Source organism: Panthera onca, chromosome B3 (genome assembly GCF_046562875.1).
Source record: "Panthera onca isolate mPanOnc1 chromosome B3, mPanOnc1 haplotype 2, whole genome shotgun sequence".
Taxonomy (NCBI): domain Eukaryota; kingdom Metazoa; phylum Chordata; class Mammalia; order Carnivora; family Felidae; genus Panthera; species Panthera onca.
The window spans coordinates 116,507,722-116,520,133 of NC_138344.1; the positions used below are offsets into that span (position 1 = coordinate 116,507,722).

At 45.0% G+C, this 12,412-nt stretch overlaps 1 protein-coding gene across 2 annotated transcripts in view; it reads left to right on the top strand.

Moving 5' to 3' along the window:
• RGS6 (regulator of G protein signaling 6) overlaps window positions 1-12,412 on the top strand; it is a 603,395-nt gene that overhangs the window by 2,236 nt on the left and 588,747 nt on the right. For both annotated transcript variants that reach the window (XM_060620202.3, XM_060620199.3), the window contains exon 2: window positions 23-298. The gene's annotated coding sequence lies outside the window, so the exon portion shown is untranslated. The remainder of the gene's footprint in view (window positions 1-22; window positions 299-12,412) is intronic.

The window sequence follows — 12,412 nt, forward strand, 5'->3', positions numbered from 1 at the left end:
CGGCAAACATCTCTTTTTCCAGATAATTGACAATAGGCCCCCACGGAAGTCTTCTCAGCATTTCTGCAAAAATTTAGCAAACATTAGGTTTGACACCATCACCACGTTTGCCAAGACAGCAAAAATCCCAGCCGGCAAAACTTCGAGCGTGATGAAGTGGAACAGAGAGGACAGCGCGGAATGAGTGATCATTTCAGGAAATCTTCTAGCAAGAGTTTCCAGTGTTGGGGTTTCGCATCGTCTTTGCAGGAAGAGCGGTACGGAAGGTCCACTCTGGGGCCAGGCTGCGGTGATGTAGGTGGGTTTGCTCCTCTTTCTTTCCCACCTTCCCTCCCTATCCTCGAGTTGTTCCCGGAGTTAAAATTGTTTTTTAATATTTTCATTTGATAACAACAGAAACATTTTTTATTCGATAAGTTTACCTGGTATAGTCAGCGTCTGAATGATGGCTGAGCTGGTCTTTAGATTGGTGTGGCAGGCCTTCCACCTGCTTGACCTGGGACATGTTATTTAGCTTCTTTGGGTCTGGATTTCCCCACATGAGACGTGAAGAAGTGTTATACTAGCTCAGCACTTCCCCAGCCTCAGTCATTCGGGTGTCGCCTTCATAATATTCGCCATGTTGTTATTTTTTTAACATTTTTTCTTCTAAATTGATTCATTTGTTTACTTAAGTCTTTTTTTAAACAACAACAACAACAACAAAGTCTTGGCAATAATATATGTGAAATTGTGGAACTAAAGTGATGATAACCTTTTTTCTAATACACATAAATAAGCACATAATTAAAATAAAATGGGTTTTTTTGGCATATATCTATGTGAAATCAACCTACACTCCTCCATGATGATATATGTAGACCCCACTCTAGGAAACTCTAGACAAGCCAAATTCTAAGCTCTCGTGCAGTGCTAACATACTGTTGTTCACATCTGGCCTTACCTACCCCGCCTGGTTTCCCATAGCTTCCTAAAATAAAACCCTAAGCGTGGCCAAATCAATGTCCCTGTTACTCCTTGTAGACAGTATGTGCAAGCTATTCCCTTCATCTAGAATCAATAATTCACTAAGGAAAGAGAAACCATGACCTAAGTAAGAAAGAGCAAATTGGGGAAGTACATGATTTGGTCAAAAGCTACCCTTGACCAGTAGGCCAAGAAAATCCTTAGAGTTGGTTGGCAGTTGGTGGGTGAAGGTCAAGAGTAAAAAGTTGAGGGTTTGGTCCTTTATGGGCTATTTGTTTTCCTTGAAGAAGAGGTTTACCCACTTACAGGACAAATTTACTGGGCAAAGTTTTTTTAAATGTTTATTTCTGAGGGGGGGTGGGAAGGAGAGAAAAAGAGGGAATGAGGGGAGAAGAGCAGAGAGAAAGGGAGACAGAGTATCTGAAGTGGGCTCTACACTGACAGCAGAGAGCCTAACATGGGGCTCAGACTCACAAACTGTGAGATCATGACCCGAGTTGAAGTCAGACCCTTAATGGACTGAGCCACCCAGGCGCCCCTGGACAAAGTTTTGAGTGCTCCCTGAAGTTCTTCAACCTTATCTAACATACAAAAGAAGATCTACTTGGGGAGTAATCATTATTTGATACAGAAATGTATTAATTCACTTATTTATAATGCATTTTGTGTTAAAAAAATGCATGATGTGTTTCCTCCATGCTAGGCATTGAACATACAAAGGCCATTAAGATATTTCTCTATCCTCTAGGAGCTCAGGTTTTGCTGGAGACGGAACGTACATGGGTGGGCCCATTGTCCAGGGTACAATGTGCCTCGGGACGGGTAGTGTCAGTTCTGTTGGATCAGGCAGAACTTCCTAAGGGATGTAACTTGATATCTAAGCCAGCGTTGGTTGGGGGGGTGGCCCAGTGGGGATGGAATGCCCTCCCAGGGACTATAAACAGAGTTATAAGATTTTCTGGCATATTCAGAAAACGGAATGCAAGTTAGGAGGGGTGGAACCTACAGTTGCCTGTGTGTGTGTGTGTGTGTGTGTGTGTGTGTGTGTGTGTAAGAGAGAGAGAAACAGAAACAGAGTGGTTGACTCCAGCGGTCGTACTTCTCTATTCAAGAAGGAACTGTTAGAGACTTCAACGCAAGTGGGCGCTATGTCCAGAGCTGCATGCTGGAAGCTCACTCAGGTGCTCGCGTGGTGGATAATTGGATAGGGACAAGTTCCCAAGCCATAGGCAGAGACCCATTAAAACACTATTCTAAGGGTCCGGGAGAGAGATGATGAGGGCAGCAGTGGTGAGAGAGAGAGAGAGTAGGGACAGCTTTGAGAGTCAGTGTGAAGGATGGGCTGATGAGAACGGGAGATGCCTAGGAAGGGGTCAAGGTTGCCAGCTTGCTGATTGGGTAGTGGTGCCATTCTCACCATGGGGACCCAGCAGGAAAGAAGCAATCTGGGGAAATATGCATTTCTTTTGGAACTGGACCCCTTGGGGCCTGCATGGCAAAGTGATCGGGTATGGAGCACTGACACCTGAGTTCTTTTCCTAGCTCTGTTCCTATGACCCTGTTTCCACTTCTCACCATTTCTGGTGTCTCTTTGTCCCTAAGATGTATGGCCCGCTCTGGCTTGATTTCAGGTCTTGGGGAAAAGAAAAGAAAAAAAAAATATATGTGAAAGCGCTTCCTAAATGTCTTCACAAATGTAAATATTTCTGTCTCCAAGGAAGCGCAAGGTGTAAAAAGCAGAGTCATCAGCACATTTAGCTCATAAATGGGCAGAGTATGTGACTTCTTTGCATCATGACAGAGCACACAGCAGAGACGTCTCTACAGAATTGCCAACATTACTGCTTATCCTTTGGCCAAGATGGCCTAATTTCTATGAGATGAAAGGTATCACTTTGCTTTGCAACGTGACAATTCACCGGACACTGCATCTCTTCGTTTTTTCCTACATCTTATGAAGTCATTTTTCCATTCCCACTTGCTAGGTTGGGCAAAACATCCATCATCAGCCATAATGAGGATTCCTGTTGGATCACATACAAAGCCTGTTTTTCACGAGTGAGGTTTAAGACATGTATGTCCACTCACGAGTGGAGTGAGCGACGTTTACCCAGCGTTGGTTTGCAACCGTCTTGGGAGCTTTCCTGGTCAAATCTGAAACTGGCCTCTGTACTCAGAAGGGAGGGAGAGACCAAAGAAAGAGGCAGGCCATTACGGGTAGGTGGGTGGCAATCTCAATAACAGCGATGGGAGCTTACATGTGAGACAAATGGATCCCTGCACCTGCCCACCCAATCTTAAAATGTTATAAAGGGGCCTTCACTGGGTTCAGTCACATATACTGGGCAGGTGTTCTCAATACCATATCACTATCTTAAGGCTACGTCCTTGAAGTAGCCTCTGGGAGTGGGAAAGGCAAGCAGGATGCATATTCCCAGAACAGAGGAAGGAGTGAGGAGCCTCCAACTGGCGGTCATGTCCTTCCGATGACGTTCCCAACACACAGGTAACTAACCGTCCTTGCATGAACAGGGTAACCTAACTGTCCTAGGTTTAGGAAACCCCATCACTAACCTGCTAGTCCAGACCAAGGGCTTTGCAATCTGTCACCCCTAGGGCTGAGGAGAACGGGAGACTGAGGTGCTGATTTATCTGTGCTGGTGGTTAACATGCCCAAGGCAGCTCAGCAGCAGTATCATCCAGACCAAAAGAAATTTGGGAATTACCTTTAATCACTGTTGTGGTCCCAGTTTGCTGTGCGGTAAGCATGCTCCTTATAAATAAGGAAAGTTGAGATATCAACAGTGTGGCGAAGGTCGGTATGGAAGACAAACCCCAGCACGGAACCACCGAGGGTGGGGGCTGGTGAGGAGGGCTGATGGTTGAGTGTGCACGATGCAGCTGAGGTTTACTGCAGAGAAAGGGGGGACATGAAGGCTTCCTCAGGCAAGGAGGTCAGAATGGAGAGAAATAGGAATAAGAAGGCATTTTGAGTTAATTGAAAAGAACTCCGAGATATTTCTTATAAATCGTTCTCATGAATGGAGAAAAGATCAACTTGGGGCAACCGCTCTTAGAATAGCGTTTCTGGTCAGGGTATTTTATTTTTTTTTTTTTTTAAATTTTTTTTTTTTTTCTTCAACGTTTTTTATTTATTTTTGGGACAGAGAGAGACAGAGCATGAACAGGGGAGGGGCAGAGAGAGAGGGAGACACAGAATCGGAAACAGGCTCCAGGCTCCGAGCCATCAGCCCAGAGCCTGACGCGGGGCTCGAACTCACAGACCGCGAGATCGTGACCTGGCTGAAGTCGGACGCTTAACCGACTGCGCCACCCAGGCGCCCCTGGTCAGGGTATTTTAAATGTTAACTCACCTCCTGGGAGGAGAGAAAAGCTGCCTCTTAGAGCGATATCCCACTGGTGGTGTGTGAGAGGATGGCTGGAGTTAAACATCTGAATACTCTTCTATTTTAATAGCTGCGTGTTTATTTGATGACTATCATTATCTTTGGCAAGTCATTATACTTTTCTATTTGAGGCAGTGGCACAGCACTGTCTGTTAAAATAAATTTGAGGGAGGAGGGGCACCTGGGTGGCTCAGTCGGTTAAGCGTCTGACTCTTGATCTCAGCTTAGGTCTTGATCTCACAGTCGTGAGGTCAGGTCCTGTGTTGGGCTCCACTCTGGGCATGGAGCCTACTTAAAAAATAACATAAAATAAAATACATTTGAGGGGGAAAAGTGAACTGATTTAAAGAAAAATTATTTATTAAAAGAAACAGGAGAGAGAGTATGGAAAAAATAGAAAGGCAGTATTAGAATGACCAAAGCTTGGGAGAACATCAAAACTTGTGCTCCATTTGGGTGGAGAAGCAGAAAGGAAAGGAAATAATTACCTTTTTGTAATTATTATTTTGTAATAATTACTAGTTTGTAATGGCCCATGGGTAATTTTGCAACCAGTTTACCTCATCACATGGGCTTTTTTCTCATGAAGATTATTCTCTGAAAATGCAAAAAAATCTAAGGAGAGAGTCATATCTTAACATATGATAAACAGGGTTTTTTTTTAAAGTTTATTTATTTTTGAGAGAGAGACAGAGCGCAAGGGGAGGGTCAGAGAGAGAGGGAGACACAGAATCCGAAGCAGGCTCCAGGCTCAGAGCTGTCAGCACAGAGCCCGACGTGGGGCTCGAACTCACAAACTGCGAGATCATGACCTGAGCCGAAGTCAGACGCTTAACGGACTGAGCCACACAGGCGCCCTGGTAAGCAGGGTTTTTTTAACGATCTGGCTACACTTGGACCTGGACACGTCTGGAAGGGGAAGGAGATTCCCCCTGCAGTGGGGCTGCAGGGGGAGGTCAGGGGGAGCCCACCCCAAGACAGTTCACCAGCCTTATGATTTCATCCAACTCTTGAGTAGAGAGCGTCCTTGGATGGTGACAGTGCAGTGACAGACAAGTGGGTTGAATTAAAAGGTTCTGAAGGTTTAATTTTAATGTGATGATGGGTACCCTTTGAGGGTAGTGTATGTATGTAGGCCCTGCAGCTCCTAGAACAGTGCTCTGCACATACACATTAAGTAGCTGCTAAATGGGAGAATAATTGCACAATATTTTACATTGACTTGCAAGAGAGGAGAAACGGGTCAGGTTGGAAGTGATAGATAACAGAGTTCATATCGCATTTCTGCCCTTTGCATGCTGTGCAGCCTTGGGTAAATTGCTTAACCTTTCTGAATCTCGTCTATCAAATGGAGCTAATCAGTGGTGCACTGTACATGTTCTACAACTGGCTCCCCAGGAAAAAGAAAAGCTCTGCTTTGTAGCACTTGCGGATTTCCGTAGTGTCAATATTCACCATCAAGCTAACAACCATTTCACAGCTAGCTTGCAAAATTCCTGCCAATCTACAAATCAGTTCTCAGAAACCCCCAGATATAGTTCACCACTGGAGGTCATGATTCCAACCTCACACGGGTGCCAGTCATTCTTGGAGCACTTACTACCTGCTTGGGTGGTCTCATCTAGTTTTTCTACAATGTTTACTTATTTTTGAGAGACAGAGAGAGACAGAGCGTGAGCAGGGGAGGGGCAGAGAGAGAGGGAGACACAGAATCCAAAGCGGGCTCCAGGCTCTGTCCGAGCTGTCAGCACAGAGTCTGACATGGGGCTTGAACTCACAGGCTGTGAGATCATGACCTGAGCCAAAGTTGGACGCCCAACTGACTGAGCCACCCAGGAGCCCCGTCTCATCTGGTTTTTGTAGCAATGCTAGGAGATAGACACTGTTATTATCCCTATTTTAGGGATAAGGAAAGGGGATGTTAGGTGAAGAGATTTGTGTGTGGATACACTTCTAGCCTGTATCTTTCTACTCGACCACCTTGCCTGTTCCTTGAATGGAATCGAAGAGAGGGCAAGTACCACATACAGTGTCTAGCATATAATAGATACTCAGTTCGTATGACTTTCCTTCCCCTCCTTACCATTTCTATAAAATATATGTTGGTAAAAAACGTCTTGGACCAGATCCCTGGAGAGGTCTTAGGTATTGGGGCAGGAAAGAAAGAACAACATGAGAAACTGTGAAGATACTATAAAATCAAGGGATAGTTTTTGTTTTTTGTTTTTTAATAATGATTTCGTGGGGCACCTGGGTGGCTTAGTTGGTGAGCATCCCACTTCGGCTCAGGTCGTGATCTCACAGTTCGTGGGTTTGAGCCCCGTATCAGGTTCTGTGCTGATGGCTCAGAGCCTGGAGCCTGCCTTGAATTCTGTGTCTCCCTCTCTCTCTGCCCCTCCCCCGCTCACGCTCTGTCTCTCTCTCTCTTTCAAAAATAAACATTTAAAAAAATTAATAAAAACTAATGATTTCAAAAGTAGAATTTAGTGACTCATCACTTACATATGACACCCAGTGCTCATCCCAACAAGTGCTCTCCCTAATGTCCATCACCCATTTAGCCCATCCCCCAACCCAAGACCCCTCCAGCAACCCTCAGTTTGTTCTCTGTATTTAAGAATCTCTTACGGTTTTCCTCCTTCTCTCTATCTTATTTTTCCTTCCCTTCCCCTATGTTCATCTGTTTTGTTTCTTAAATTCCACATCTGAGTGAAATCATACGATATTTTTCTTTCTCTGACTTATTTCACTTAGCATAATCTCTAAGTTCCATCCACATTGTTGCATATGGCAAGATTTCATTCTTTCTAATTGCTGAGTAATATTCCATTGTATATATATATATATATACCACAACTTCTTTATTCATTTGTCAGTCAATGGACATTTGGGCTCTTTCCATAATTTGGATATTGTTGATCGTTCTGCTATAAACATTGGGGTGCATGTTACCCTTTGAATCAGCATTTTTGTATCCTTTGGATAAATACCTAGTAGTGCAATTGCTGGGTCATAGGGTAGCTCTATTTTTAATTTTTTGAGGAAACTCCATACTGTTTTGTAAAGTGGCCGCACCAGCTTGCATTCCCACCAACAGTGCAAGAGGGTTGCCCTTTCTCTGCAACCTTACCAACGCCTGTCGTTTCCTCAGTTGTTAATTTTAGCCATTCTTACAGGTGGGAGGTGGTATCTCATTGTGATTTTGATTTGTGTTTCCCTGATGATGAGTGATGTTGAGCATCTTTTCATGTCTTTTGCTCATTTCTTCATGGGATTATTTGTTTTTTGGGTGTTGAGTTGGTAAGTTCCTTTTTTTTAAAAAAAAAATTTTAATGTTTATTTATTCTTGAGAGAGAGACATACAGAGACAGAGTGTGACTGGGGAAGGGTCAGAGAGAGAGGGAGACACAGAATCTGAAACAGGCTCCAGGCTCTAAGCTGTCAGCACAGAGCCTGATGTGGGGTTTGAACTCACAAACTGTGAGGTCATGACCTGAGCCAAAGTCGGAGGCTTAACTGACTGAGCCACCCAGGTGCCCCAAGTTTGATAAGTTCTTTATAGATTTTGGATACTAACCCTTTATCTGATATGTCATTTGCAAATATCTTCTCCCATTCCGTCGGTTGCCTTTTAGTTTTGTTGCTTGTTTCCTTCACTGTGCAGAAGCTTTTTATCTCAATGAGGTCTCAATAGTTCATTTTCGCTTTTGTTTCCCTTGTCTCTGGAGGCATGTCTAGCAGGAATTTGCTGCAACAGAGGTCAAAGAGGTTGTTGCCTGTTTTCTCCTCTAGGATTTTAATGGCTTCCTGTCTTACCTTTAGGTCTTTCATCCATTTTGAGTTTATTTTTGTGTATGGTGTCAGAAAGTGGTCCAGGTTCATTCTTCTGCATGTCGCTGTCCAGTTTTCCCAGCACCACTTGCTGAAGAGACTGTTTTTGTTCCATTGGATATTCTTTCCTGCTTTGTCAAAGATTAGTTGGCGATGCATTTGTGGGTCCATTTCTGGGTTCTCTATTCTTTTTTTTAAACTTATTTTAATGTTTTTATTTATTTTTGAGAGAGAAAGAGAGAGAACACAAGTGGGAGAGGGGCAGAGAGAGAGGGAGACACAGAATCCGAAACAGACTCCAGGCTCTGAGCTGTCGGCACAGATTCCGATGCGGGGCTTGAACTCATGAACCATGAGATCATGACCTGAGCCGAAATTGGACACTTAATGGACTGAACCACCCAGGTGCCCCTCTGGGTTCTCTATTCTGTTCCATTTGTCTATGTATCTGTTCTGATGGTGCAGAGCCTGATGTGGGGCTCAATCCCATGAACTGCAAGGTCATGACCTGAGCCAAAATCAAGAGTTGGATGCTCAACTGACTGAGCCAGCCAGGTGTCCTCCAGAAAGAGAGCTTTGTAGTGATTTACCAGCAAAGCGAGAGCTTCTTCCTTCCCTGCTCTCTCTGCTGTTGGCCTGTCACACAATGAACAACACAGATGTTTCTAAGAATTTGATATCCAGCTATTCGTTAAATGTATAATATTTGGAACTAAACTGATCCATTATTATACATTTTGTGCTAGAAGAGTATGAAATTCTTCCTTCAGAGAACTTGGGTTGGAGGAAGTTGGGCTGGGGGATTTGGCTAAGTAGACAGGGCCTCCTACCCAGATGTCATTCTCCTCCTATATCCACCTTTCTGGCAGAGCCAGCTCCATGAGATGCTGGAAGCCACCACCAGGAACTTTCTTACAGGGAAGGTGGTCATGTAATCTACCTGGTTCTGGCCAATGAGACTTAAGGAAGCGTGGTCAGAGGCTTCAGCAATTTTCTTTGTTAAACAAAGCAGAGACATGGGGGAAAAAAGTTCCATGTCTCCCTACCTGCTTTTTGACATTACTCTCTGAGGATGACAGATTTTGAGTCTAATTAGATGGATGGCCTGGAAGTATCTACCTATTTATTTCCTGTTAGGTAAAGATAAAGAAATAGCCTTACTGGTTAGAGCCTGTTACCTATGCATGATGTGATTTGCAGCCCCAAACATCCTATACCAATAATTAAAATGGATTTTCAAGTTTACCTGCTTGAATTGAACTATTAGAACGTATGGTTACCAAAACACCACTGCGTCGGTGAGAAAGCTTTCTGTGGCAAGTAATTCCAAGTCCTGACTCCTGCTGGCTCAGCAGAGGGAGGTTTATTACCTTGTGTAACAGGGATAACAGAGTGGGGCAGGCCCCCCAGTGGTACACATACCCTGGCTGTCCTTCTCTGAGTCTCTCCCGTCCATTCTCCTTGTGGGTGGGTTTGGTCCTCAGGCCAGTTGACTGCCCCGTTCTAGGCCCAGGGGAAGAAGGGGGATTGTCTATTCCTGTGTTTCTTCGGAGAAGCGAGGAGAGGTTCTTTGTCAGCCATGGTCCATATTTATCCTTTCCTAAGTCAGTTGTTGGCAATGGAAGTTGGGTTCCTACAATCCTTCGGACTACCTTCTATGGGCTAGGGGGTGGAGGGGAAGAATGTAAGAAAACCCACACAAGGACCAACTCCACTTTTCTTATCTTTTTGCTTCTTGGAGATTTTTCATGGGCTCTGGTGAGCTTGTTTTCCACTCTGGGAACCCTAACTGATCATATTTTTTTTTTCTCTTCTAGCTTGGCTTTGAGCCTTCACTCACTCAGGTGCCTCCTAGCTGACAAGGGTTTCTTTCCTTTTACCAGTTGGTTTCTCTTAAAAGAATCAATTCTTTTTGTTTCTGGGTCCTTAACGCCCCGATTATAAAACAGGTGTTGTATTTTAAAACAATGTGATACCAATGTCTTCACAGGAAAAAAAAAAAAAGAATCTAGACATACGCGCTAGCGCTAGTGTTTTTAGAGTTAAAAATGTTTCACTTGCATTTGTTCTTTTGCTTGAACATATCTTTATGCTCACAAAGAAAACAGGTACCATGCCTTTAAGAGTAGCTCCCTGTCAGATTTTAAAATTGATACAAAGTTACTTGAGGAATAAGAGCAATTAAATGTGAAGCGACTTTTATCTGACGACCACATGGGGATTCAACTTGGAGGAGATAAGTTAGTAGAGGAGAGAAATGTGAGGTTTACACCCTTTCCTCATTAGACAGAAGAAGCCCTGACCTTCTATTACCCCTCACAGCACCTTCACTTGTATTCATGTGTACCCGATTAACCACCAAAGACTTGTTTTGTACCTGGTTTCTGCTGCTTTTAGTCAGAGAGATACCTGTGAATCCCTTGTGTGAATTGTGAGCCAGCTGTAGCCGTTTCGGCCATTGTTACGAGACTACCCAGAACCCCATTCCTCCCTTCGTCCACCCTAATAGGACCTGTGTCCACCCTCCCGTATAGCCTGTGCTACTGGGAGAATCTGATGCCACTCTTGACTTTCGGGTGGGATTGAAGCAGTCAGCACATCTGCCATCATTGGTTCAGGGGCAGACATGTGATGGGCAGAGTCCAATCAGGGTGAATCTCAAGATTTGGTTGCTTAGAATGTCACAGCAGGCACATTCTGTCTCCTTCTGCGGTGTGTGGGTGTGTGTTCAGTGCTGCTCACACCATGGAAGGTCAAGCAGAGACACTGAAAACAAAACAAAACAAAAGCAGATGGAAAGAAACTGAATCAAGACAGGCCTGAGGCCTGACCCGGCTCTGGACCTTCCAGTGACATGGGCCAAGAAATCTTTCTTGTTGATTGAGTTTTCCATTAGCCACTTAAAGGGCCCTGCAGATGGAAGAAGCTGCCCTCAAGAAATTTCTGGTAAATAGGCCTCTGAGTTTTCCTCAAGGCAAACAAGTTTTATTGCTCAAGAGAGGAGGGGGAAACGAATCCTTTGTGTTTTGAGCACTGGGAAGAAAATTAGCCTGATTTCAAGTGTATTGCCGCAGGCCTGGGAGGCAGCCATGTTGTAGGAATTCTCTGGAGGCTGAGCCTATAACAGCACTCCAACCGGTCTTAAGGGTTAACTTGCTTCAAGCTTACCCGCTCGTTGCTTTCTGACCTTACTCCCTTGATCTGTAGCAGAACTAACTGACTTTCTTTGAGATTTGCAGGCCACTGGCCTTGAGGCGTGAAGGACTCAACTTTCCCAGAAGATAAAGCCTGACTACAATTCAAAAACAGCTGCCGCTGATGCGGGCAAGTCTGTTCCGGGTCATGGCGACGTATGACTAACCACCTGGGCACCTGCTTCTCTTGCACGTAGCCCCCCTCCCTGTTCCCACGCCTTCATCTTTAAAGCCCTCTGGTTTCCCCCCAGGATGAGGAAGAGGGTCTTTGAGGCATTCGCCCGCCATCTTCCTAGGTTGCCAGCTTCCTGCATAAAGCAAACTTTCCTTTCTCACCGCCACTGTCCTTTGAATATCGATTTTTGAGTGGTGAGCAGCTGAACCTGAGTTTGGAGCCTGTTCTCTGGTAATAGGCCCACACATTTAGACACAGCACCGCTGTGGTATGGGGTCTCTCATGGACCTCGCAGAGCAGGCACCTGAAGGAACTAGGTAATTAAGGTGTCGAAGGCTGGGACAAGCCTGGCAGGATGGCCATGGAGGCACCTGCCGGCCTGGTCAGGAGGCTGGTCTGTGTCTTGGGTCAGCAGGGCAGGGCAAAGAAGGAGGACCAGTGATCCACAGTCACGCTGTTTGTTAAAATGCAGATTCTCAGGACATAGCCACTAAAGCCACTGAATCAGGATCTGGGGAGCCAGCCTGGGGACAGGCACTTCGAGAAGCATCCCAGCTTATTTTTAGGTGAGTACCATTGAGAACCCATGCCTGAAGCATGTGCAGGGGATTAAGCTGAGGAATCTCAGTTCAGTTGTCCCCTCCAGGCAGGAAAATGGTGAAAATAGGCGGCAAGAAAGCCCAGGGTCAGGTTCCAGCCAATCCAGAAATAGGATGCCCTAGGTGGTCAGGTTGGGAGGTATGCCCCTGGGTCAGGCCTAACATCCAGAGCCAGGATGAATCTTCAAGTAGTTTAGAGCTAATTACCAATGCTTCTGGTATCACGACAATCTTCAGTGC